Source organism: Triturus cristatus, chromosome 8 (genome assembly GCF_964204655.1).
Source record: "Triturus cristatus chromosome 8, aTriCri1.1, whole genome shotgun sequence".
Taxonomy (NCBI): domain Eukaryota; kingdom Metazoa; phylum Chordata; class Amphibia; order Caudata; family Salamandridae; genus Triturus; species Triturus cristatus.
The window spans coordinates 1,502,648,209-1,502,674,363 of NC_140591.1; the positions used below are offsets into that span (position 1 = coordinate 1,502,648,209).

A 26,155-nucleotide genomic window follows, 5' to 3' on the forward strand; every position below is an offset into this window, starting at 1 on the left:
TATAGTTAATAGATTATATAATTAGTATTTTCATGCAAGAATAGAGGAGGTATACAACATTTTGTGCTACCTGCTCCATCAATTTCATGCATGGATGTTGGTACTGGAATATACAAGTCTTACGGTACAACCGTATTTAGAAATACCATGGTCAGTACAAACCAAGAATATATTTATGAAGGCAAGATTCGTCAACTTACCATGCTTAAAACATGCAATGCCTTGGCTGAGACCAGCTATGCCGACTCCCTGCAGACTATGCAAGCTATGGGATGAAAGTATTATTCATTTGGTTTGTATATGTGCAGTCATGATGGCGGGAAGAAAACGATATCTGAAAAACTGCTTCATTGACAGAGGTGTTTGTACACGTAGAAACGCTATGGTAGTTCGTTTTAGACTAACGGATGTTAAAATGAATGCCAATTTTTGAAAATGTTTGATACTTGCAAAAAAGAAACTGGATGCTTGTGAGCTGACCCCAGTAAATCTGGAAGTTCAAAATAATTAGGGATACAATTTTGTACCATATTAATGAATTTTCACATAAGCAATGAAATAATTGTCTCTATCCATATTAAGCCTTGGAAAAATGATGGACTGATGTCATTTTTCTAAATTATATTCCGGGAACCTTGTGAGAAAATTACTTTGAGACTATTATGAATTTTAGAATTATTTGTTTGTTAAATCGTAACTGGTGTGTTTTTTTAAAGATTGTTGCAATTGTAAGATTTTTATCAATCATGCAATAAAATGTATCATTATCAATAGGCAAGAACTGCAAGTATATAAGCGCCACTCTGGCTTTCCTAAACTTCATGGACTTTAAAAGGGGACGAAGAAACTGCCTTCTTGGGTAGCTAAAATATTTACATAAAAGGACAAAATGTAACATGTCCTATTGAGACCTAGACTCGAGCCACTGGGTCCTCTAACATTTGGGGGATCAAAACCAGATGGGGATGCCAAGAGATGGTGAAGCAGAATGAACCTAAAATGGGTGACTAAAAATCGGTTGCGCTTGTAAGGGTGGGGAGATAGCTTTCCCTACCCTGAACTGGCTTTAACAAGGCGTGCATCCTCACTGTTGGTTTCAGAAGCTCAGTGTTTTCACGGTGGGCAGAGGCATGTTTAAAGAACAATTCTTTTACCGTATTAAGATCCTGAGGCTTTACTGAATCTCATTAAAGAAAAATATCAGGCTCCCTAGAGCAAAAAGAGACTCCTTGACGTGCCGTAACCAGAGGCTTTTAAAAGCATGCTCTAGTGACAGACAGTCTGATATGATCAGGCGATTTAAATCCTTATCCTCCCTGGACCATAACTTTACCCACTACAGCAGAGGCTTAACTACCGCCTGTCAGCTAAGAGGTTGACACCAAGCTCTTTGTGTACTGCAAAAGAGGGAGTGCTTTGAGGAACCGTCAGAATCCATCACAAAAAACTATTTTTGGCCACCTGTAGCTTATGTGTTGACGAATACCCACAAACTTCATTACCATATACAACCTTTAACTTTAGTTTTTTTTATACATTTCTGACGTTTTGGCACAGCTACTGGTGAGCTACTGGCTATGGCAAAGGGTCAAAGTCTTAGAAAACCAAAATATACAGGACAGGTGTATTGGCTTTATCAGGGGGTCAGCACAACAACATACATAAAGCAGACCTATTGCCTTTGTCAAAAAAAACACTTTAGTTCATCAATAACCATAATCCAATGTATTCTTTATAAATATACACATGGTAGTGCTTAATAATAACTGTAACAAAAATATTTTAAATAAAGCATTTTCAACCAAACAAATCATTAACATGTGTTTGGGTGTTTCTTTAACACTTTCAAGGGCATAAAATGAGGCATTAGGGCCAACCATAAAGGGTCCCGCTCTCCAGCTGAAAAGCATACATTTCCAGATCAGAGTGCTTTAATAAAATATGGAAGCTCTCCTGGGATCATGGATTCAATGACCCAAAAGACCTACTGTTAATTTTCTAATGATAGTAGGGGGGCTGCTGCATTCTATGCATATATATATATATATATATATTCACGGAAAAAAACATAGGTTTCAGGCACGTTATAGTTAGGAATTAGCATTTAAAAAACCTTAAACATTCACTGAAAAAAACCATAGGTTTCAGGGGCGTTATAGTTAGCTGGACTTTTCACTCATACAAAACCATTGAAATTCCCGCGTTATAGTTAGGTCAGCTAACTATAACTCGCGCGCCCTCAATGCACTGCTGATGATGCCACATATTACATCACTCATGACGTGGTCAGTGACATCACTCATGACATCACTGATGACATCTCAAATGACATCACTGATGACATCACTGATCACATCATCCAGTGAATGTGTGTTTTTCTGAAAATTACATATGTTTTATATATGTATATCTCAAGGTCGATGGAAGAATAAATGGGTATATAAGTGTCTAAATGGATGATTTGTTTTTGAAAAATGGATTGTATAACTGACTGATTAAGTGTATCTTAGTGAATACATGGCTTAGTGAGTAATGTTCAAATATGTAAATATCTGTATCAGTCTCTCACTTTGTGTATAAGTGGCTGCATGGGCTGGTGAGTAGCTACATGAGTGTCTATATAGGTTGTTAGTTGGTTTTTTGAGTACGCTTTGAACCAGACCTGCCTGCTGCCCTGATATCTTACCTGCCGTGAGGGGAACGGCCAGTTCAGTGGAGATACTCCTCTGCTTTGCCTTTGCCCTGCTCGCGGACGCCTCCGCCATCGCCGTGAGGGGAACGGCACACCGGAACTCCATTTCCCGGCATCCCTGGCGAGCGGTGCTTGCGGTGACGACACCTGGCAGCACCGGACCACTACTTAGGCCGCCAGGTGTCACCGCAGCGCGGGACGCTTTGAACCAGACCTGCCTGCTGCCCTGATATCTTACCTGCCGTGAGGGGAACGGCCAGTTCAGTGGGGATACTCCTCTGCTTCCTCTGCTTTGCCTTTGCCCTGCTCGCGGACGCCTCCGCCATCGCCGTGAGGGGAACGGCACACCGGAACTCCATTTCCCGGCATCCCTGGCGAGCGGCGCTTGCGGTGACGACACCTGGCAGCGCTGGACCACTACTTAGGCCGCCACGTGTCACCGCAGCGCGGGATGCGCGTGGGCTGCGCCCGGGCGAAGCCCGGGCCAAGGGCGGGCCCGTCCTTGCCCGTCAAAGGCCGGGCTGGGCATACCCTCTAACATTGACTGCCGGACATTGCTATGTGAGTACGGTTGTGCTAAAAGCTGGTGGCATACATGTACTAGAAATTGGCTGTCTGGGGTCCCATGTCTAGAGTAGCTTATTAAATACTGTAAACCGCAAGAACAACCACTCTGAAAACGCATGCCATTTGTAGAGTTAGAGTAAATTGAGTGCATTGAGTGGCTTTAAAAGTACGGGGGCAGAACACCAAAGAGGGGTTGTTATCTATTAAAGTCCAATACGCTAAGTTAAATTATAATTTTGTACACATTGGATGTTATTGGTCTATATTGTATGCGATGAATACCAGGCTTAGCACAAACAGGAAATCATTGGCGGGAGGATCTGTCAGGGGCACCCTAGACCAATTTATCACAAGGGCAACCTCAATATTGGAGCGTGAAATTGTGCACACAGAAAGACGTATATCAACTGAATTACAGAGGAAACGTTCCTCATTGGGGGCCATTCAGTTAGCTACCACGCCATCTTATAACACCAGCTGTATCACACATTCTGAACAAACAAATGATATAGAGGTTATCCCACAGCTTCATATACAGGCAGACACCCAATTGGGCACGAAAGATTCTGTCATTATAGATAACAGTGTAGAGACAGATTTAGAAGATCTTATTGAGGACCAGCCCCAGCTAAAAAAGACCCCCACACAGACAAATGGTACAAGTAAAAAAATTAACCCAATAAATAATTGTGCAAAACGAAAAAAACCACGTGGTACCTGCAAGGAAAAAAAAGATGGGGCTAAATCTTTAAATAATCCTATGTGCACCACAAGTATTATAGATTCTGGTGAGTTTAAGATTAGTTCAGAAAGCCTGGCAGCACATTCCTATCAGGAGCTAATGCATGACATAGAAACATTAATTAAATCTCTGTTGTCACCTTTGGCAGAAAGGGTAAAAAGAATGACCGCACAGCTAGTGTCAATACAGGAAAATGGCGTGGCCAATACTAAAGCACTGGGAGAAATAATTGCGAGAAAGTGTACCTTGAATACGTCAGGTCTGGTACCCGAGCCACTGATGAACTTAGTTAATCCCGTAAACAGTGCTAAGACAACCCCTCCACATAGGGAGACTAGTTCGACCATGCAGCATATGAATTCGGACTCTATGAAGGCAAGAGGGAGTGGAGTCACAAATAAGAAGAACATTGAGCGTAGTAAGTTGGGTGGGAGAGCACATATAGATAGGAATTTTGAGGGCTCATCCCAGTGTATAGATCTTCCCCCAGAGGCAGAACCCTATGTCATCGTATTAACAAAGGTCCCAGAGCTAGCAAATGAGAATCATGAAAGTCATCAGACCCTCAAGAATAAGGTAACGCACTGGCTTAGTGTGAACAGGCCATTACCCGCCAATTTAGACGGGGAAATTATCCATGTCAGAAGGCTAGGGTGGGTGGGTCGCCGACCAAAAACTGAAAAGGGTGATGCAATCATTGTTAACTTTAGGGATCACAGGGTGGTAAATCATATCAGAGATTGGTATCCAGGGGGTCACGAGGGAGGGATAGTTACCCATGATCTAAGTTATTTCTATCCCAAGACCCTGGTGGGCAGAGATGAGTGCTTAACACGCTCAAACACTGAGCCATCGATAGGCTCAACGTTTAATGTTACAACCTCAAATCAGTTTGCAACACTTTCTGGACTGGAGGAGGTTGACTGACTATCCATTCCCATGAATAGTACCTCAACTACTAAGGAGAAGTTGCCGACTGAGGATTTAGGATTAGTTTCCTGGAACATAGCCGGCCTAGCCTCAAAATTTGACAACCCCGAATGGAGGGAATACATAGCAAGGTTTCATGTGATTTGTCTCCAGGAAACATGGGTGGTTGATTATGATCCCTTTCAGTTAGAAGGATATGGGTGTTTTGTGGTTCCGGCACAAAAACTAACTATGGGAAGGGCTAGTGGAGGACTGGCCATCTATGTGGATCTAAAACTGGAAGGTGTGTGGACCAATTTGAACTGGAGTTCCCATTACTTCCAAGGCTTGAGACTTAAAATAAATAAAATGTGCATTATTTTAGTAAATTTTTATAATGCCACAGCCTCTAGCAAGCAAGGTTCAATACTATCTGACTTAAACAGTCATTTGACCAGTGCTATGGAGCAGGGTAACTCTATAGTGGTCCCTAGCATCATCTTAGTGGGTGATTTAAATTGTCACCTATGCTCAAATATAAAATTTCGCAGGGGAATGTGGTCCGGGTGTACCACATCAGAAGGTCTGCACTTTGAACATACCAAGGAGGGGAGGGAGCTAGAAAAAGTTGTGAAAACACACTCACTAAAATACACGCTCGACCTGGTATCAGTGGAAGAAGGAAATGGTGCCCCAACAACTTTTAAAGGGAGGGGGTGTAACTCCACGATAGACTTTATATTAGTCTCAAACACATTCCTGCAGTGGATAAAGGAGCGGACCACTGACTGGAGTATATTTAGTGATCATAACCCACTCACTCTTTGGATTAAAAATCAGCTAGCCTTCAAAGATAGAAGAGGCCAACAGATAGATAGTCTCGAGAAAGTAACCGATCAAGGGAGACGTCTAAGATGGGCCCGTATTGATGGAGACGCTCTTTATGAAACCCTCACTAGGGTGGGGAGAAAAGAGTTCGAAACCTGTAGCGACCCCCTAGCGGGAGGTCTGGATGTGATTAACGCATTTGAGTTAATGGCTAACCATATAGACAAACTTTTGAAATCCACTCGCTCATGGAAACACAGTAATGTGCCCAAATGGTTTAACAAAGAATGTTCACAAGCACAGAAGGACCTAGAAAAAAGTCTGAAACAGAGACTTAGAGACAAATCGCAAATAGCCCTATGTAGGGCTGCTTATAAAAAAGCCACAAAACAAAGAAGATGTGCCTTACAACAATCAACATGAGAATCTCTAAGGGAAGCGACGGAAAAGAGAGATTTAGGCACTTTCTGGAAAATTATAAATAACCCTTGCTTCCAGGAGTCCACAGCTCCTGTGATTGGCACGACTATTCCCCCAGATCAGTGGGTCACTCATTTTAAAAGTTTATATAACTTCTCAACTGTGAATTCAATGGTGGAAGTGGATATGTGTCCATGGAGGGCAGGGATTGAATTCACTGTTATAGAAGTTAAAGCTGGAATACTGGGGCTCACAAAAAACAAGGCACCTGGCCCAGATGGCATACCACCTGATTTGTTTTTATATAAGGTAGAATTCTGGGCACCAATCCTCACACGTGTAATTAATGAGGCCATTGCAGTGTGTATGCCACGCTCGTGGTCTACAGCCACCATAGTACCTATTTTTAAAAAAGGTAAAAAAAATGATCCGCAGTGTTACCGGCCTATATCATTGATCGACGTAACAGCTAAGGTTTTAGGTAGAATGATTTTAAATCGCTTATTGGATTGGGCCGAGGAATATCACATAATCTCAGATTTCCAATATGGTTTCAGGACAGGCAGATCAACCACGGATCAATGCCTGAACCTTAACCTATTGGTGGCAAAATATACCATAGCCAGCGACCAATCGATATATCTGGGGTTTATGGATCTCTCGGCGGCATTCGATCGTGTAAATAGAGAAAAGTTATGGGCACTCATGACAAGATTGGGAGTCGACCCTGAACTTATAAACATTTTGAGAGCTTTACACTGGAAAACCTCCGCAAAGGTACGGTATAATCCGGTCGGGGACACTACAGGATCTTTTAGTTGTACAAGTGGAGTAAGACAGGGCTGCATACTGGCCCCTTTCTTGTTCTCCTTGTACATTAATGAATTAGAAAAATCATTGTGCACTTTGAATGCAGACACCCCAATGGTGGGTCATCGTCCCATACCAGTGTTACTGTATGCGGACGACGCGGTCCTCTTGGCACGCACACCGAAAAGCCTGCAGACCTTAAAAGACGGTTTTGTAGACTTTATGGGCACTTTAGATCTGTCAGCTAACCTAACCAAGTCCTATGTATTGTTAGCAGGAGCAAAACCGTGCAAAAAATTTACCTACCATATAGGGTCACACATTCTAGAACAAGTTAAAACTTTTTCTTACCTGGGTCTTTTATTTGACGGGCTTTTAAATTTTAAACTTTTAATTGAAGATCGGAGTATTAAATTGATTAAGTCAACAGGAGCAATCATGAGTCACGGAAGAAGGCTGGGCCGTTGGTCACCTGAGCAGGTTATGTACCTCTATGGTTCAGTCTGCTGTGCTAAAATAATGTATGGAGCAGAAGTATGGGGGTTTGCTGGGACGCAGTAAATACAGATCGAGGAAAATACATTTTTACGTAAGATACTTAAAATTCCTCAAAGTTCATCGGCATACATCACCCATGCTGAACTAGGGAGATCATATATTGAGGATTTAATTAAGATTAGACCTGCTATGGCCTGGATTAGGATCTGGACCAATATTGACGCAGAACTAGGACGGCAAATTATAGCAGACTGTTTGACTAGGGACAGGGGGATGCGTATCCCGTGGCTCAGTTATGTAAAAACATCATTGGATGGAATAGATTGTATAGACTTTTTTACTAACCCAAGTATTATAATATCCCAAGATAAGAATAGGATTAAGGATTTGCTCTTGAAAAAAGCTGCAGAAAACAGAGTCAACACAGAAGGCAGAAAGCCTTTAGCTAGTACCCATAGTATGACCAAGACTGCAGTCGCTATGGAACCATATCTTGGTCTAATATATGATGGGCAGACCAGGTTCCTATTCACTCGTTTTAGGCTCAACCTAATTCATCATGTATTAGCGGATCCATCAGGATACACTGCTACTGTTGAGCAGAAAGGTGCTTGCGGCTGCGATAACAAATCTCCGCAGGATACCCTTCATTTTGTATTGTTATGCCCTTTTTATTCATTCCCTAGACATCGCTACTTAGTAAGATTACTAAAAAATGGGAAATTTAGGCAAGCAAAGGCCGCCCTATTATACTTGCAAAGGGCTGAAGACCCATTGACCCTGGCAAGTATAACAAGTTTTTTAAAAGTTGCATTCAAAATAAGAAGCACAAGGGGACACTTAGGGTCAAATTAGGATTAAGTTAAGAAATGCTGTTTCTAGACTAAAAATTATTTTATTGTATTTAGAAATTATTGTCTAAATTTTGGTGTTTATGGTACTTACCAACTCATAGCACTAGCACTTTAAGAATTGTTGTCTTACTCTTATGCACCAAAATTGAATGTGTAGGTCAGAAAGTAGTTGCCTATATGTAAATAGACAATGTTTTGTGGGCCTTTGAATTATGAACTGAGTTTTACTTTGGTGAAGACTTTATATATGTTTTTTTCTTTTTTAAATGTCAGATCGAACTAATGAACGTATTGTATGCATATTTATGTTGCTTTTATGGTGATTTGTATAGCACCGAATAAAGCTGATTTGATTTGATTTGAGTATCAGTATGAGTGTCTGAGTGTCTGTATGGTTCGGTGGGGGGTATTACGTAGTGCATAGGTGCATGAATGAGTGACTCACTGTTTGTATGTGTTGAAGAAGGTATGTGTGTAGGACTGTATAGGTGGATTAGTGTGTGCATGGGTGTGTTAGTGAGTGAATGACTGTCTCAATAGTGTCTTTATGAGCAACTACATATGTTTTAAACAAGTATATGTGATTATTGGTGTATATAAGTGAGTATATGTGAGAGTGAGAGATTGGAAGAGTTCCTGTATGAATAAGTATGTGTTTCTATAAGTGATTGTTTAAAAGACTAAGTATGTGTAAGTTTCTGTAGAAGTAAGTGTGGTGGTGTGTGTATAACTGTATATGCAAGCAAATGGATGTTTGATTCCTTATTAGCATGAGTGACTCTGTGTGTGAGTAACTCTATGGATGAGTGGCATTGTGTAACAGGATGCATAGGTGTATGAGTACATATGATGAGTGAGTACATGTATGAGTGACTGTATAGGACTGTTGGTGAATGAGTGGATGTGTATGTGGATCTTAGAATTACTGAATAGGTTGTTGTAACTGGTATTGGTATGTCCATTGTTTTGACAATTTGTGTTTCTATTTTTGAATGTGTGTATCAAAGGTTTTATTAGGGGGAGAGGAGATCTGCCACTCTATCACAAGGATGATGTCATCAGTGATGTCATCAGTGATGTCATCAGTGATGTCATTTGAGATGTAATCAGTGATGTCATGAGTGATGTCACTGACCATGTCATGAGTGATGTAATTTGTGACGTCATCAGCAGTGCATTGAGGGCGCGCGAGTTATAGTTAGATGAACTAACTATAACGCGGGAATTTCAATGGTTTTGTACGAGTGAAAAGTCCAGCTAACTATAACGCACCTGAAACCTATGGTTTTTTCAGTCAATTTTTAAGGTTTTTTAAATGCTAATTCCTAACTATAACGAGCCTGAAACCTATGGTTTTTTCAGTGAATTTCAAAGGTTTTTTAAATGCTAATTTCTAACTATGCCTACAGAGATAGGACATGTGAAGAAAGAAAAAAAACGCACAGAAAGAAAAAAAAAATGCAGAAAGAAGCAACAGAAGTCCTCAAAGACGAAGAAAAGTGCAGGAAGAACAAACAGAAGAGCAGAAAGAAGCCTTGTTGCAAAATCATCCTGTACCCTCAAGTTTTTCAGACGGATACTGGTGGTAACTGAGTCTGACAAACCAGTCCTAGAGCCAGTGCTATGTTAAAAGACACTCAGAATACAGTGAAAACACCTACATACACGAGGGAACACTATGTGTTGGGGTCCTCCTGTGATTAGCATGACCTCCTCTGTAAGCCCCTAGTATATAATAGGGCAGGGGATTAAAACTACCTCTTAAAACGCACCACAGGGCGTGTTTGCTGACGTCACCTCAGGCCCCGTCCCCTCCCTTCCCTACTGTGTAAACACGCCCTGTGGCCATTTTAAGTTGGGAGATTAAGTCCCCTTGAATCCTGAGGGTCCCTAGGGGCAAAAAAGCCCACTAGGTACGTCCCGTAAGCGCCATTGCAGAGAGGTGTAAAAAGGGGCACGGCCTGCACCACCTCTCTGCAACGCAGAGCAGTGGCGTTTACTGGAAGCACCTGGTGGGCTAGTTGGCCCCCAGGGTCCCTCAGGATTGAAAGGGAACTATTTCCCCAACTTAAAACGCGCCACAGGGCGTGTTTGCACACGTCACCTCAGGCCCCGTCCCCTCCCTTCACCACTGTGTAAACGCGCCCTGTGGCCGTTCTAAGTTGAGAGATTAAGTCCCCTTGAATCCTAAGGGTCCCTAGGGTCAATCTAGCACACTAGGTAACTCCAGTAAGCGCCACAGAGCTGTGTGGCATAGAGGTGCAAAAAGGGGCATGGCCTCAGAACACCTGTCTGCAACACAGCTCCCTGGCGCATACTGGAGATACCTGTTGAGCTAGTTGGCCCTCAGGAACCCTCAGTATTGAAGGGGAATTAATTCCCCAACTTACAATTGGAAAGGGGGCGCGTTTGCAGAGTGCTGCAAGGAGGGGGCATGGCCTCCGACGCGATGCCGGTCTTTTATTTATTTTATTTTTTTAAGAAGGAGGGCTGTGTGGCCCCCCTTCTTTTTATAATTTATTGGCCCTGGGGACCCCATCCCCCATGGAAGGGAGCCGCGTGACCAATGTTCCCTCTAATTTATTTCCTCTGTGTGCGGCAATGTAACATCTCTGTGCACTGCAGCCAAGGCTATGTGCACCAAGAAACTGACCATGCATACAAGAGTTACCTGGATTTCCACTTTAGGCCAAACAGGCATATACTCAAATGTTTCTTTATTTGCATTTGTTACGCTAAACAGGTTTATAAACCTGCATTGTGTGTTAGTCCTTCTGTGGTGCAGCTTTTCCCTGGCATTAATGCTACATGCGAGGAAGAGCTATGCAAGACTGAAAATTCATAGGGAGGGATGAGCCAGATCCTTTAGAATATCGCAAATAAAATGATACAGCAAGTGGCATGCAAAAAAAATATGACAAAGACTCTTTCAAATTATAAAGAGGTCATTTTGTTAAGAGTTGAATTTGAATGTATTCATATTACAATAGATGATAGCAAAGCAAAATGAGGATTACAAACTTTGACATCATAGGAATTGCGCAGCAGACTGCCACAACCCTAAAACCTGACACCTAACTGTTTCATTGCACTGAATATGCAGCATCAGATTGTAACCCTAACAGCCATTCTTTAATATCACATCAGGTTCCGTATACCATAATGATGGGATTTTTCAGTTACTACATCAGGCATAACACAACAATGGGACCTAAGACTGAAACAAGTCAGACTATTGGCTTTGCTAATGTTTTTTAGCTGGATCAAACAAATGAGTAGCAATGATTTTATTAAGATAATGTGAACTGAAAATATCTGCCCTTCACATATATATTTTTTGTCCCCACAGCTTTCTGAAATCTTCAGTATGCATATATCACACGTCATCTCTTCTTGTGCACCATTTTTTCACTCTCTCCTGAACATACTTCATTTCACTTCCTCTACTTCAACACCTCACACACACACCTCACACACACATCACACACCCACTCACCTGCTGCAAGTGCTGCATTTTGCTTCTCTTTGGTGAGGTCTTAGTTGGAAAGTTGTATATCTCTTGCACCCATTTTTTTACGGTTAGGAATACCATGTATGTTATCTTACTACATTTCTTAAAGCACACGTATACCCAGGGGTGTCTTGGCACTGACTCAGCATAACAAACACGTCGTGAGAAGGATACTCAATACTAGTTGTTAAACAGCCAGGTTTACAGCACTTTTCTGAAGGTTACTAAGGAGGGAGCAGCTCTGAAGTTAAAAGGTAATGCATTCCAGCGGTTAGGGGCTTATAGGGCAAAGTAACTACCACCCCAATTAAGTCTTATGAATCTGGTGCTGGTGACCTTCAGAGAGTGTTTGGATCACAGGTCCCCACTGGGTTCATACCATGCTAGGGATTATTTAAGATGATCAGGGCTGTAGTTGTGTAGAGCTTTGCAGGTAAGACAGAATGCTTTAAATGTAATTTGATTGCTTAAATATAACCAGTGGAGTCCTTTAATGGCTTGGGAGACTGACTGGAATTTCAGAAAGCCAATGAGGAGTCTAACAACTGTATTCTGTACAGTTAATTCAGATGTTGCTTTTGGAGATTTAGGCACAGTCCATTGGAGTAATCCAGTTTTGTAAGAATATCAAGGTGACTACTGTTTTCCTTGAGTTGGAGGGAATAAGGGGACTGATTTTCCTGGTGATTCTGAGGGTGTTGAAGCTTGAGGAAATGACTGAATTAATGTGTTCGCTAAAATGTAACTTATTAAGATTCTAAGGTTTTATGCTTTTTGGGCTGGGGATGGGGGTGTTCCTAGTTCTGTGGGCCAGCAAGTGGGATTCCAGAATTGTGGATTATTACCAAAGAGGATGACCTCAGTTTTGTCCGAGTTCAATTTAAGGCAATGTTTGCCCATCCAATTGGTGATAGCTCTCATGCAGTTGTGAAGTTGGAGGTTAGTGTGGTTAAGGTTGTTGGAGGCAGACAATACAATTTGTGTGTCATCAGTGTAAGACATGGGTGAGAAGCAAAAGAAGCTGATAAGGGATGTTAATTCAGTGACGTAGATGTTAAAAAGTAAAGGGCCGAGTGAGGACCTTTGAGAGACCCCACAAGGAAGAGAGAATAGTCTGGATGTGACGTTGTCCAACATCAATGAATATTCTCTGCCCGTCAGGAAGGACCATAGCAAGGCAAGAGCTTTGTTATTGATGCCAAGGTGTTTAAGGCGAAGGATCAAAGTGGAATGATCCACTGTATCGAAGGCCGCCGCTAAGTAAAGAAGAATGAGGGCTGCCTGCCTCCCTCATCCAAGATGGTTCTTAACTCATCTGTAGTTTTGATTAATGCGGTCTCTGTGCTGTACTTTTTGAAGAGGCAGGACACATAAGGAGATTGAAAGATGGTTTAATGAGATGACAGGAACGACCCCTGGAAACACCAGCCACCTTCCTCTGCAACTGCTCTCCCTCTCTGCCCTCTACATTCCAATAGCAGGCTCAGAGACAACAGGTTGCTAGGGAGCAGCCAGTGTTCCAATGCATCTTATAAAATGTACAAGTAAAAAACTTTAATTAGATTGGAGAATCAAACACATCTCCCCTTCCAAGAACATTTCAACAGAAAAAAAACATATAATTAAGAACATACATAGTCATCATATTTTTTTGGCATTACGCGTATGCGTCCAGAACCAATTCTAACACTGGACGCAGGTACATCATTTGGATCAGACATAGGCTTGCGTACGCCAGCGTCATGCTGGACATTGGATGATGCAGCAGCTTCAGTGTCAGAGCATGGCGACACTTTTCTCGTGTTCCACCAATTACCGTCTGATAACTTTAAACTGTTTCCCTTAACTAGTACTACCTTCTTGGGAAAGGACCATTTTGAACACCCCTTCCTAGATTTGTCACCCACATATACTCTTACAAACATTCCCTGCGTGAACAAGCGTTTGTGTTTTACAATATTCTTGTTATGTCAATGACAATAAGCTATTTGGTATTTGATTACCCTATGTTGTACTTTTTTTAAATCAGTTTCATGTTTACCAGCTTTATTCATCCAAGCTGGTATAGCTACAGAACATGGTACTCTACCCTTGAGTAAGGAAAAAGGTGTCTCTTTGTTTACAGAATGAGGGGTAGTGCGATACGACCACAACATGTCCTTTACGTGTTGCTTCCAACAGCCACCACTCATACAGGCTAGTTGAATGCACTCCACCAACACCCTGTTGAAGAGTTCCACAAGACCTTTGCCCCTAGGATGATAAACAGGTGTTGTTATATGTTTGATGCCCCACCTGACAAGAAATTTCTCGAAATCCTCTGAGATAAATTGAGGACCATTATCTGTAACTATCTCAGCAGGACAACCTTCCCTTCTGAATATGTCCTAACAAAATGAAATAATGCTATTAGACTCAACTTCTCTTACAAAGGCTTCCTCTGTCCACTTAGAACAATAATCAACCATCACTATGGCAAATCTTTCAGTCACATTTAAAACATCAAAAGGTCCACAGATGTCAATGGCAAACCTGTCCCAAGGACTTTTGGGTATAGATGACGGGACAATGGTGGTTTCCTGAGATGAATGGGTCTTGTCACTGCATGCACATGCTATGCAGTCACAAACATATCGTTCGATTTGTATGTCCATCCCAGGCCACCAAAAATCCTCCCTAACTCTCCTTTTCATGGCGGACATTCCACCATGTCCTTCATGCATGGTGTTTAATAATTTTTCTCTTAATGTCACAGGTACCACCAACCTACTCCCTCTCCTAAGTAACTCATCTACAACATTTAATTCAGGCCAAGTTAACCTGAATGGCTCCCATTCTTCATGCAATCTCCATCCCTGTTCTCGATTTAAAACACTCTTGATTTTGGTCAACACATTATCTTTATCAAGAGCCTCCTTCCAATCCTCTTCACTGATGGCACTGCAAACATATTTTACCTCTGCTACCATCCATTCATCATCTTCTTCGTCTTGTATATTATCTAATGGTAACCTTGATACACAATCCGCATATATGTTTTTAGCACCAGGAATATATTTGATCTCAAATGTATATTCCTAAAGACGATATAATCACTTAGCAATTCTAGATGTAGCTTTGCCCGCCCCCTTGGTGGAAAAAAGGTCTACTAAAGGTTTGTGGTCTGTGTGTAACTGAAATTTGGTTCCCCACACAAAAGTACGAAAGTATTGTATTCCCCACCAGCACGCCAAAGCTTCCTTTTCAATGGTGGAGTATGTATGTTCTGCACCCTTTAAAGTACGGGAAGCGTAGGCCACTACTCTTTCGTTTCCTTTGTGCACTTGAATAAGTACAGCACCTAGACCATGATTGCTGGCATCAGTGGAAATTATGGTTTTATCATCTGGATCAAAAGGTTTTAAGGTGACAGCCTTGGAAAAATCTGTTTTAATTTCTTCAAAATTTTGTTGACATGCTTCAGACCATTCGAATTTGGCTTTTTTTTATCAATTTTCTTAATTCATGGACTTTTTCGGAGAAATGGTGTACGGATTTTGAGTAAAATTCAGCTAGATCTAAAAACGACCTGAGTTGGTCTTTGTCACTAGGAGCAGATGCTCTCTATATAACTTCAACTAAGCTCCGTTTAGGTTTAACTCCATTGCATATCAATGTGTGGCCCAAATACTCAACCTCGCTTACACCAAACTTACATTTTTCTAAAGCAATAGTGAGCCCAGCCATCAAGAGTTTCTTGAGTACCTGTTCTAAAATGTTATCATGATTGATCTTATCGCACCGCCATACTAATACGTCATCTTAAAACACTAAAACATTCTTTAGGCCTGCTAAAATAGATTGCATCACTCTTTGAAATACAGCAGAAGCCGATGCCAATCCAAATGGCATGCAAATGAATTGAAAAGCACCCTCTGGTGTGATGAACGAAGTGACATGTCTCGAATCTTCATGTAATAACACTTGATGGTATGCATTGGATAAATCTAACGTGCTGAAGTGTGTACCTCCTTTTGCTCTTGCTAACATTTCATTAATACGAGGAAGAGGGTGACGATCTATCCAGATATTGTTATTCAAGTCTCTCAAATCAATGCACATTCTGATATTTCCGTTGGGTTTTCTGGCCAAAACTATGGGGCTTAACCATTCAGATGCCTCAATGGGCTCAATTACTCCCTCGTTAATAGATCCAATAGATGATTAGATTGGATAAATTGCATCAGTTGAGTATCTATAATGTGTTTATTAGCTTTGCTGGAAAGGGCAATCTGAAAATAGGATGGTAGTTGACTGGATTTTCTGGGTCCAGATTGGGCTTCTTAAGAAGTGGAAAGGTAGAGGCCTTCTTCCACATGGTGGGAAAAATCCCTGTAGCAAACATCCCATTGAAGATGTTGGTCAGGTAGGGAGCTATAGGTACAGGGATCTGTTTGAGGATGGAGGGGGGGCACGGGTCGTAGGGGGATCCGGATTTCATAGATTGGATGATCTTGAAAACTTTTGGAGGCGTAGTGGGGTGAATTCACTAAGATTGACTAGAGTGCTGCTACCCAAGTCATAGTGAGCTGTCGAAGAGTTCAGACATGCTGGGCTATCTTTTAACACTCTGTGATTTGTACGTAGGCCAAAATTGGAGGTGAATGTAGTCTGAAAGGTTTTAGGACTCACTGACAGGTACTGTGAGAATCTGGCACTGCATTCTGCCTTAAGTGCAAAGCTCTCAATCATGTACCATCATAATCACACACCCATTGTTTTTACTTAATAAGACACAGGGCTGCAACTCAGTCCACAGTATGTCATATAGTGCATAAGAAACTGCAAATACACATTTGTAAAACCTCATCCTCTCAGGTAATGCACAATGAAATGATGCATGAAGCATTCATGCATCTCAGCATAATTTGGGAAAAAAGGACTGGTAATTGAGTGACTGTTGATGTAGGAATGTGTGTGGTGTACATTTGCAAAACATGTGGATTTATTGTTGTCTGTACTGTACAGTGATTATTATTACTTCTACATTTATAAAAGCAAACTCTGTTTGTAAATGAAACTAACGGAAAGCTTTATTTCAGGTTGAAAAGAAGACTGCCTGAACCAAGAAGAGGTAGGGAAATGTTTCACACCTGCTCAGACAGGGGTGCTGCAGTTACACATAATGTTATTGTTATCTGTCCGTGGTCCTGAGGAAATCCACGTTCCTTCCAGAGCTGCAGACTTTGCAACTGGGGAACTAGGTTGGAGTTTCTGCTTCAGCTCAACATTCTGTGATTCTGGTCAAATCACTTAATCTCCCCATGTCTACAACCATAATGAATTTGATCTTGTGTGATGTAACCAATGCTCATGTAAAGCACTCCAATACCTGACAAGCCTGCACTATATAAAACTGCAAATGCACTAAAAATAAGTGTTTTGCACACTTCTGTCATTGGGCTACATGTGGGCTACATCTGGGTGATATTTGTGCTGCATTTGGGCTCTTTTGTCTCTGGTGGCCATCTTGGAAGATTTATTTGTTATGAAGTTTCCTAATTTCCTCATTTACTGCAGTCTCCTCAGTAGGAAATGCTTTCAGTTTTTTACTTTGATTCCATCAAGAAGGTATTCAGATGTGTCACACATTTGCCATAAATTCTGAATGTTAGCACTCTAGTTGCTCATTAGATCACTGTAGTAAAGCTACTGCTCACCACAGAAGTCTGCTGCTGGTATTAAAAGTGCATGTTTCAGTCTGCATATCAGATTTTTTTTATGAAATAGAAGAGGATTTGAGAAGTCACTCAAAATGTGCCCTAATTTTTCATTCTTCAGCACTAATCATAATTTCTATGGAAACATTAACCCCCTCATTGTGTTCCTTTTTAAATTAAATGTTTTAAGTGTTACCAGTTTATTCCAATCAAGATGGATTCAGGTGTGCCATACTTTTGTCATAAGTAAGACAGTAAGCGCTCTAGTTGTTCTTAAGAACACTCTGGGACATTCTGTCATTGGGCTATAATTGGGCTACATCTGGGTGATATTTTGGCTACATTTGGGCTCTTTTGTCTCTGGTGGCCATCTTGGGAGATTTATTTGTTTTGAAGTTTCCTAATTTCCTCATTTACTGCAGTCTCCTCAGTAGGAAATACTTTCAGTTTTTTACTTTGGTTCCATCAAGAAGGCATTCAGATGTGTCACACATTTACCATAAATTCTGAATGTGAGCACTCTAGTTGCTCATTAGATCACTGTAGTAAAGCTACTGCTCACCAGGTAAGTCTGCTGCTGGTATTTAAAGTGTATGTTTCAGTCTGCATGTCAGAATTTTTTAATGAAATAGAAGAGGATTTGAGAAGTCAAAATGTGCCCTTATTTTTCTTTCTGCAGCACTAATCATAATTTCTATGGCAAAATGAACCCCCTCATTTTGTTCCTTTGTAAATTAAATGTTTTAAGTGTTACCACTTTATTCCAATCAAGATGGCTTCAGGTGTGCCATACTTTTTTCATAAGTAAGACTGTTAGCGCTCTAGTTGTTCGTTAGAACACTCTGGGACATTCTGTCACTGGGCTATACTTGGGCTACATCTGGGTGATATTTGGGCTACATTTGGGCTCCTTTGTCTCTGGTGGCCATTTTGGGAGACTTATTTGTTATGAAGTTTCCTAATTTCCTCATTTACTACAGTCTCCTCAGTAGGAAATACTTTCAGTTTTTTACTTTGATTCCATCAAGAAGGCATTCAGATGTGTCACACATTAGCCATAAATTCAGAATGTTAGCACTCTAATTGCTTATTAGATCACTGTAGTAAAGATACTGCTCACCAGGGAATTCTGCTTCTGGTATTGAAAGTGCATGTTTCAGTCTGCATGTAAGAATGTTTTAATGAAATAGAAGGGGATTTGAGAAGTCACTCAAAATGTGCCCTAATTTTTCTTTCTGCAGCACTAATCCTACTTTCTATGGCAAAATGAACCCCCTCATTTTGTTCCTTTTTAAATTAAATATTTTAAGAGTTACCACTTTATTCCAATCAAGATGGCTTCAGGTGTGACATACGTGTGTCATTTGTAGGACTGTTAGCGCTCTAGTTGTTCTTTATAACACTCTGGGAAGCTGCAGTAGAACACAAAGGAATCAACTGACAGTCTCTGCCCTTGTTGGATGTACATGTTTTACTGAGAATGTCAGACTTCATTCTCACATGACTGAGAAAGATAATGTGAATTTACAGAAAATATGCTCTCAGTTTAGCTTATAGATCACCTTCCAAACCTCTGTAGGAAAAGCATGAGAAAATAGTTTTCTCTCAAACATGATTCATGATATCCCAGCAGAAGGCTTTTTCACATGGTAAAATCACCTTAGAACACACCACAATTCCTAAAATGAGTATGGTACCATCAACAAACGATTTATAATGTAACTAAAGTCTTAAAACCTTCTATTAACTGCAATACTTTTTAATGAGGAGCTATCATATATATTGGTCCCACGATGGCTGCCAACACTTCTTGGATGAAGTACTGACAGCCAATCAGATCTCACGATGAGATGTGTGGTTAGGCTCCGCCCAGATATCACTAACTTTTTTACCCTAATTTTCTCAGGAACTACTGAACGGATTTACACCATTTAAGCAAAAGGCACAAGTCTGAACTGAGGACTATCTCTTTGCCAAATTTGGTGTAATTCCGTTCAGCAGTTCGGGCTGTAGCTGCGTCAACAGGTCCTAGGGAAAATGCATGGGGAAAATGCATTTTGGGACCCCCCTTTTTTCTCGGCCCCCACTTGACGAATCACCACAAAACTTTCAGGGTAGGAGCGGAGCGAAGCTGGCCAAAAGTTTAGAAAATTTCGCGAAGATTCATTAACCGGCGCCAAAGATATTCCCAATAGAATGTTGTGGATTTCCTATGGAAAATAGGTCCTAACTATAACTATCTACTGGCAACCGCCAGTAGATAATATATATTTACATTTCAAACTAAACTACCTTCACTGGATGATGTCATCAGCGATGTCATCAGTGATGTCTTTTGAGATGTCATCAGTGATGTCACTGACCATGTCATGAATGATGCAATATGTGACATCATCAGCAGTGCATTGCGGGCGCGCGAGTTATAATTATCAGAACTAACTATAACGGAGGAATTTCTATGGTTTTGTTCGAGTGAAATGGCCAGCTAACTATAACACCCCTGAAACCTATGTTTTTTTCTGTGAATATATATATACACACACACACACTTATATATATTCCAACTGTAATGCTCCCAAATATTGAAGATGCCACACGTGGCGTGTTTTCACTTATTTATTGACAAGGCAGCATTCCAAAATAGGCAACGGCATCCACTAGAGGATTTATAAATTTATGAAAGACTCGAACAACCATAATGCACTGGAAAGCCACGCCCATTAGGCGGGATTAAAAAGAACATGAAGCTGTGATTACCTTTGGCAGCTGCAACTCCTCATGAGCCATTTCCTGAGATCAAGGGAGAGAGGACACCCAAAACGCTTATGGATATGATGACAGATTGAACTGTGCCGAAGCTATTTTGGAATACTGCCTTGACAATAAATCAGTGAAAACATGCCGCGTGTGGCATCTTCAATATTTAGGAGCTTTACGATTGGAATGAGTAGCGGCCCTCCTTGGTCCCGAAGATGCCCCCCTGAGGAATAGCGGGTCGGGCGCTATCACTAGTATGGAGCACAAGGAACGGCGTGTATATTGGCAAGGTAAAAATACAGCAGGACAATTAACCTTGCCAGTAATGCATTAACCCAATGTGGACATTTGATTTATTAGAAGGAGATTAAGCAACGGCACCCACTAGAGAATTTATAAATTTATGAAAGACTCGAACAACCATAATGCACTGGAAAGCCACGCCCATTAGGCAGGTTTAAAAAGAACATAAAGCTGTGATTACCTATGGCTGCTGCAACTCCTCGTGAGCCATTTCCTGAGATCAAGGGCGAGAGGACGTCCGAATCGCGTATGGGTATGATGGCAGATTGAACTGTGCCCGCGAAGCTATTTTGGAATGCTGCCTTTCCAAAAAATAAGCGAAAACACGCCGCGTGTGTGTCAGGAATCACGGGAGGTTTCCTCCTTCTACTTCCTCCGTTGCTACTATTCTCTCATTACAAACTCAAAGAGTAGCTAATCCCTTTAGTTGGAGTGCTAGTTGGCATCGTAGAAACTCCAACATGGCCGCCAACATCCTGACATTGCAACAGCATATCGCTGTTTAGCAGTCTAGTCTTTCAGTGAATGACAGTTGGTGAGGTGTGCTCCAACATTCTACTGCGCACTTCACTGAAGATTCTTCTGGAGCAGCACCTGTTTCTCTTGCGTCGTGAAAGATAGTCAGGGTAGTAGCGGAATAAGCGGGTTTAGCTTCGTCGGTTACTACTAATATCAAGGACTAAGGTTAGTGGCAAAATCTAAGAAATTACTTCTGTTTTCACCTAGTGCCTAGGGTAAAAATCTGTTTGAAAATACATAAAAATAAATCAGGCTTAGGTTATGCTCACGCTAGCAATAGCAGTATAATTGGTGAGGAAGAACAAGATAAACATAATTTCAAGAGTAACTCTTAACCGTTTATTTCTGTGAGGAAGACTGTGTGAGGTGAACGCTGGCGAGTCCTCCCAACTCGCAGAGTCTTGGGAAATGTTTCTTTGAAGGTGATTATCTCAATTTTCATTGAAAGGATAAACGCGAGCACTGTCCTTCCGTGCTGCATTTCCTGAAGGAGATATCACGCATTTCGATTTAAAGGACAACGCGGGCACCGTTCTTCCAGTGCCGCGTAGTCCTGAAAGATTGAAAGAAAGAAATTCGCGCGCACGTTCCTCTTTGTGCGCGCAATAGTCTTGAGAGCAGAAAAGACTTACCGGCAATATTCTAATGCCACTCTTTCATTGAGCTGCGTTAGTTCTAAAACCGGGCGAGTGCGAACACGAGATCATTACTGTTCGTCTCGCATAACATTATACTGGAAGAGTAAATAAATTAATTGCAGCCTTAAAAATTATAGCAGTATTTAGTCAGAGGCCAAAACTATTCTGAAGCACCTTCTTCAATTGGCTGGGATACATAAATAGCTAATCATCTTTTCCACAAAGATGATTAGCTATTACAAGGCTGGTGCATACAAGCAATAGACGTCGCAATTTTAGATGCAGTTAAACAACTTCAGACACCATTTATAAAACATATCTATCACTTGCCAGTGAGTATTCAGTTGGGAAAAAAGAGAGAATAAACATTAAGCACATACAGAAAAGAATATTTACTTACCTGGTTTTCTTCTAATAAGACAAAGCAGCTTAGAGTAGAACGACCTGTGAAGAAAAGAGCAAGTGATTAGAGTGAAGGCTTCTCTGGGTAAACGCACACTACACTCGAGAGAAGTAAGAAGAGCGGCAAGCCCAAAACTACCCACTGGTGAGATCAGTTATTTTATATAAAGGAAAGCAGTCCATTTAAGGTAAATCAATTATATCTGACTATGTAATGTTTTTAGCTTGAACAACCAGAAGAAGAAGACCAAGCAGGACCAGCTGAGTTTTGGAGCTGTCTCTTCTCTGTCCCAACCCCTTTCCCCCCTCAGTACTTACCTGCGATGGATTAATACAAACCTAGCAGGGCGGGTTCTGAGAAGGGCATTGGGATTTAGCATCATTCTGCTCCTGTGTGATTAAACTAGTTCTAGCACGACCCTGACGGAGTGAAGTGCCCACGTTGGTACAAGCACCTGAGCAGAATGACGTAAGGTCTGGATTTAAAAAATGTAGACGAGATTTTAAGTAATATACAAAGGGACTTAGAGGCAGTGAGGGAGGAAAATAAGATATTAAGACAAGAGATTATAACCTTTAAAACGGGAACACCAGTTCAGGGCGCCAGTCAAACCTCCACATCTTTTACAACACAGAACCCAAACACTAGCACTCCATCTTTTGCCCCCACTCAAGTCATCCACTACCTATCCCCAGTAATTCCTCTTGCTCCACCAGAGAGGTTCAATGGAGATCCTCAAAAGGCACCATTTTTTTTGACCCAGTGTTCATTGCACTTTATGTGCCGTCCAACAATTTTCCCTGATGCCCAATCCCGTGTGGCGTTCATCCTGTCCTACCTTAGTGGGGACGCCGCTTCTTGGTCCATGCCACTAGTGTCCAAAGATGACCCAATTTTATACAGTCTAGAAGATTTCAAGAAAGAATTCCTCCGCATTTTTGATCGCAGAACAGTATCACAGGCTTGTGACAATGAACTGTTAGAATTGAAACAGGGTAACCGAGAACTCGTGACCTACCTAGCCCAATTTGATAAATTAATAGTAGAGACCAATTGGCCTGAGAATAAAAGAGTGGCAGTATTTTACAGGGGATTGCTTGAAGAATTGAAAGATGCCCTTTCCCAAATTCCGAATCGACCTACTAACATCTCTGCCCTAGTGGATTTAACTCTAGAGATTGATTATCGACAAAATGAGCGAAGAGGAGAACGTAGACGGGAGTTTCGACCTAGTGTTCCACGTTTTGACTGAGTTAAAATAGAGCCAACACGAACGGTGGAAAGTTCTACAGGAGCAGAACCCATGCAAATTGGAGTGATCAGAGGTCCGCTCTCTATGGAGAAAAAAGAAAAATGAAGATTAAACAAGTTGTGTTTGTATTGTGGAGGAAGTGGACATTTCGTCAAGAATTGTTTAAAAAGACCGAAATTACCGGCAAAGGAGAAGGAAAACTAGAGGCACCACGGTTGAGCGGAGTTGGACCCGTGGTTGCAAAAGGAGCAACAACTCCAATAGGTCATCAAGTAGCGAACACACTACAAGTCTCTTCGCCCCATTTAGTAATGACAGTAACATTAAGATTTAGAGGTACAAATTTGACCGGAGTCATTGTCATGGTTGATTCTGGAGCAACGGGTAGTTTTTGCGACCATAAATTTGCTGCTCAGATTGGATTACAAGCTATTAAAAAGGAGAAAAGCGAGTAGGTCCGAGCAGTGGATGGTACAGAATTAACTTCAGGACCAATAAACAGTCATACGGAATTGGTACACATGATCACCATCGAGGGACACCAAGAGACCTTACAGTTTAATTTAATTGACGCCCCCCAATTTCCATTAATCCTAGGTCTACCATGGCTGACTGAACACAATCCGTTGATAGATTGGGGAGCCCGGACTATTCAATTAAATTCGGAATATTGTACAAGACATTGTTTTGAAAGGTTGACTAATCCTACCGTAACCAGTGCGGTCACTCAGTTATGCACAAATGGAGGTTCAATATGTGTCATTCAAACACCTGAAATACCAGAACCTTACTAGGAATTTGCAGATGTCTTTGATGAAATCAAAGCCGAAACATTACCTCCACACAGGTCTTATGACTGCAAGATCGACCTGGAACCTGGAGCCAACCTACCTTGCAGTAGATTTTATGCCCTAACGGAAAAGGAAAATCTCCACTTGAAAGAATATTTAACCAAGAACTTGGCAAATGGTTTTATTCGACCGTTCCAGTCCCCTGTCTCTTCCCCCCTTTTTTTTGTGCCGAAGAAGGGAGGGGATCTCAGGACTTGCATAGACTTTAGGGCAATCAATAGAATCACTATCAAGAACCGATACCCGTTACCCCTCATCTCAGTATTGATTGATCAGGTGAAGGAAGCAAGGATTTACACTCGCTTAGATTTACGAGGAGCATATCATCTAATCAGACTCCGAGAAGGCGACTAATGGAAGACCGCGTTTCGAACCAAATTCTGGCTCTATGAGTACCTAGTAATGCAGTTTGGTCTGTGTAACGCGCCTGCAGCCTTCCAATACTTTATCAATGATGTTTTAACTGATTTCATTGATCGATGCGTTATAGTTTACATCGATGACATCCTGATTTATTCAAACACGACTGAAGAACATTATGACCAGGTTAGAGCTGTTCTACAATGTCTACGGGAAAACTCTCTATATGTAAAGTTGGAGAAATGCCTCTTCAACCCCGACACAGTGGAGTTCCTAGGCTTTGTACTGTCGCCTAATGGAGTTTAAATGGATGAACAGAAGGTGAAAGCAATAACGGACTGGAAATCTCCTACTAGTATCAAAGAACTTCAAAGCTTTATTGGATTCTCCAATTTTTACAGACGATTCATTCATGGATTCTCTTCTAAGATACTCCCTTTGACTCGTCTTCTGAAGAAAGGCGTCTCGTTCCACTGGTCTGATGAAGCTGAAGAGGCCTTCCGATTGATGAAAACCAGCTTCACTACAGCACCAGTTCTACTTCATGCATTCATGCAGATCCCTCTGAACCCTTCTATCTAGAGATGGACGCTTCAGACCTAGCCATCGGAGGAATTCTTTCTCAGAGACACAAGGACACCGGGCAGCTGCATCCGGTAGCGTATCGTTCACGCAAACTCAACCCTGCGGAATGTAATTATACTATCACAGAAAAATAACTTCTGGCCATTAAGGATGCCTTCAAGGACTGGAGGCATTACCTAATGGGGGCTAAACACACTGAAACAGTGTTTACAGACCACCGTAACCTAAAATTTTTGCGCTCTGCTCGTACACTCACACCACGTCAATTGCGGTGGTCTCTGTACTTCGCGGACTTTGATTTTGTTATCACCTTCCGTCCCGGATCTAAGAACGGAAAGGCTGATGTCCTTTCAAGATTAGATACAGAATATCAAACTCCAGTAATTGTAAATCAACCAATCATACCTGATGATAAATTTATTGGAGTAATTTCCTTGCAACCCTTTGAACATCATGTCCGCAATATGATGTCGGATCTAGATATGCAGACATGGGCCACTGAAGACCCGCTACGTTCCATTCACAATGGCCTTCCCTATCATGATTCTGCTCTGTATCTACCCACCAAGGAACTCCAGTTACAAGCAATGCAGGAAAGTCATGACAATCCACTGGCGGGTCATAAGGGCATCCTGAAAACCGAAGATTTACTTAGATGAAACTTTTGGTGGCCATATATGTGCCGTGATGTTCGTCAATATGTTTTGAGTTGTGAATTATGTGCACGGGGGAAATCGGATAGGCAGGCCCCAAAGGTTCTCTTACAACCCATGCCCACCCCCCATACCTTGGCACATGGTCTCTCTAGACTTGATTGTTGATCTACCTTCTTCCCATGGTTATGACACTATCCTTGTCGCTGTTGACACCTTTAGTAAAATGGCTCACTTTGTACCCTTCAAGGGTGCACCCACTTCCAAACAACTAGCACAACTTTTCAATCAACACATAATTCGC

General features: G+C 41.5%; 1 long non-coding RNA gene across 2 annotated transcripts in view; it reads left to right on the plus strand.

The window, feature by feature from the left end:
• LOC146806012 (uncharacterized) overlaps positions 1-26,155 on the plus strand; it is a 910,525-nt gene that overhangs the window by 858,304 nt on the left and 26,066 nt on the right. Inside the window, exon 4 of one of the 2 annotated variants that reach the window (XR_014967539.1) lies at positions 16,869-16,944. This is a non-coding gene — a long non-coding RNA (uncharacterized LOC146806012). The remainder of the gene's footprint in view (positions 1-16,868; positions 16,945-26,155) is intronic. The other variant, XR_014967540.1, reaches the window with a different exon arrangement.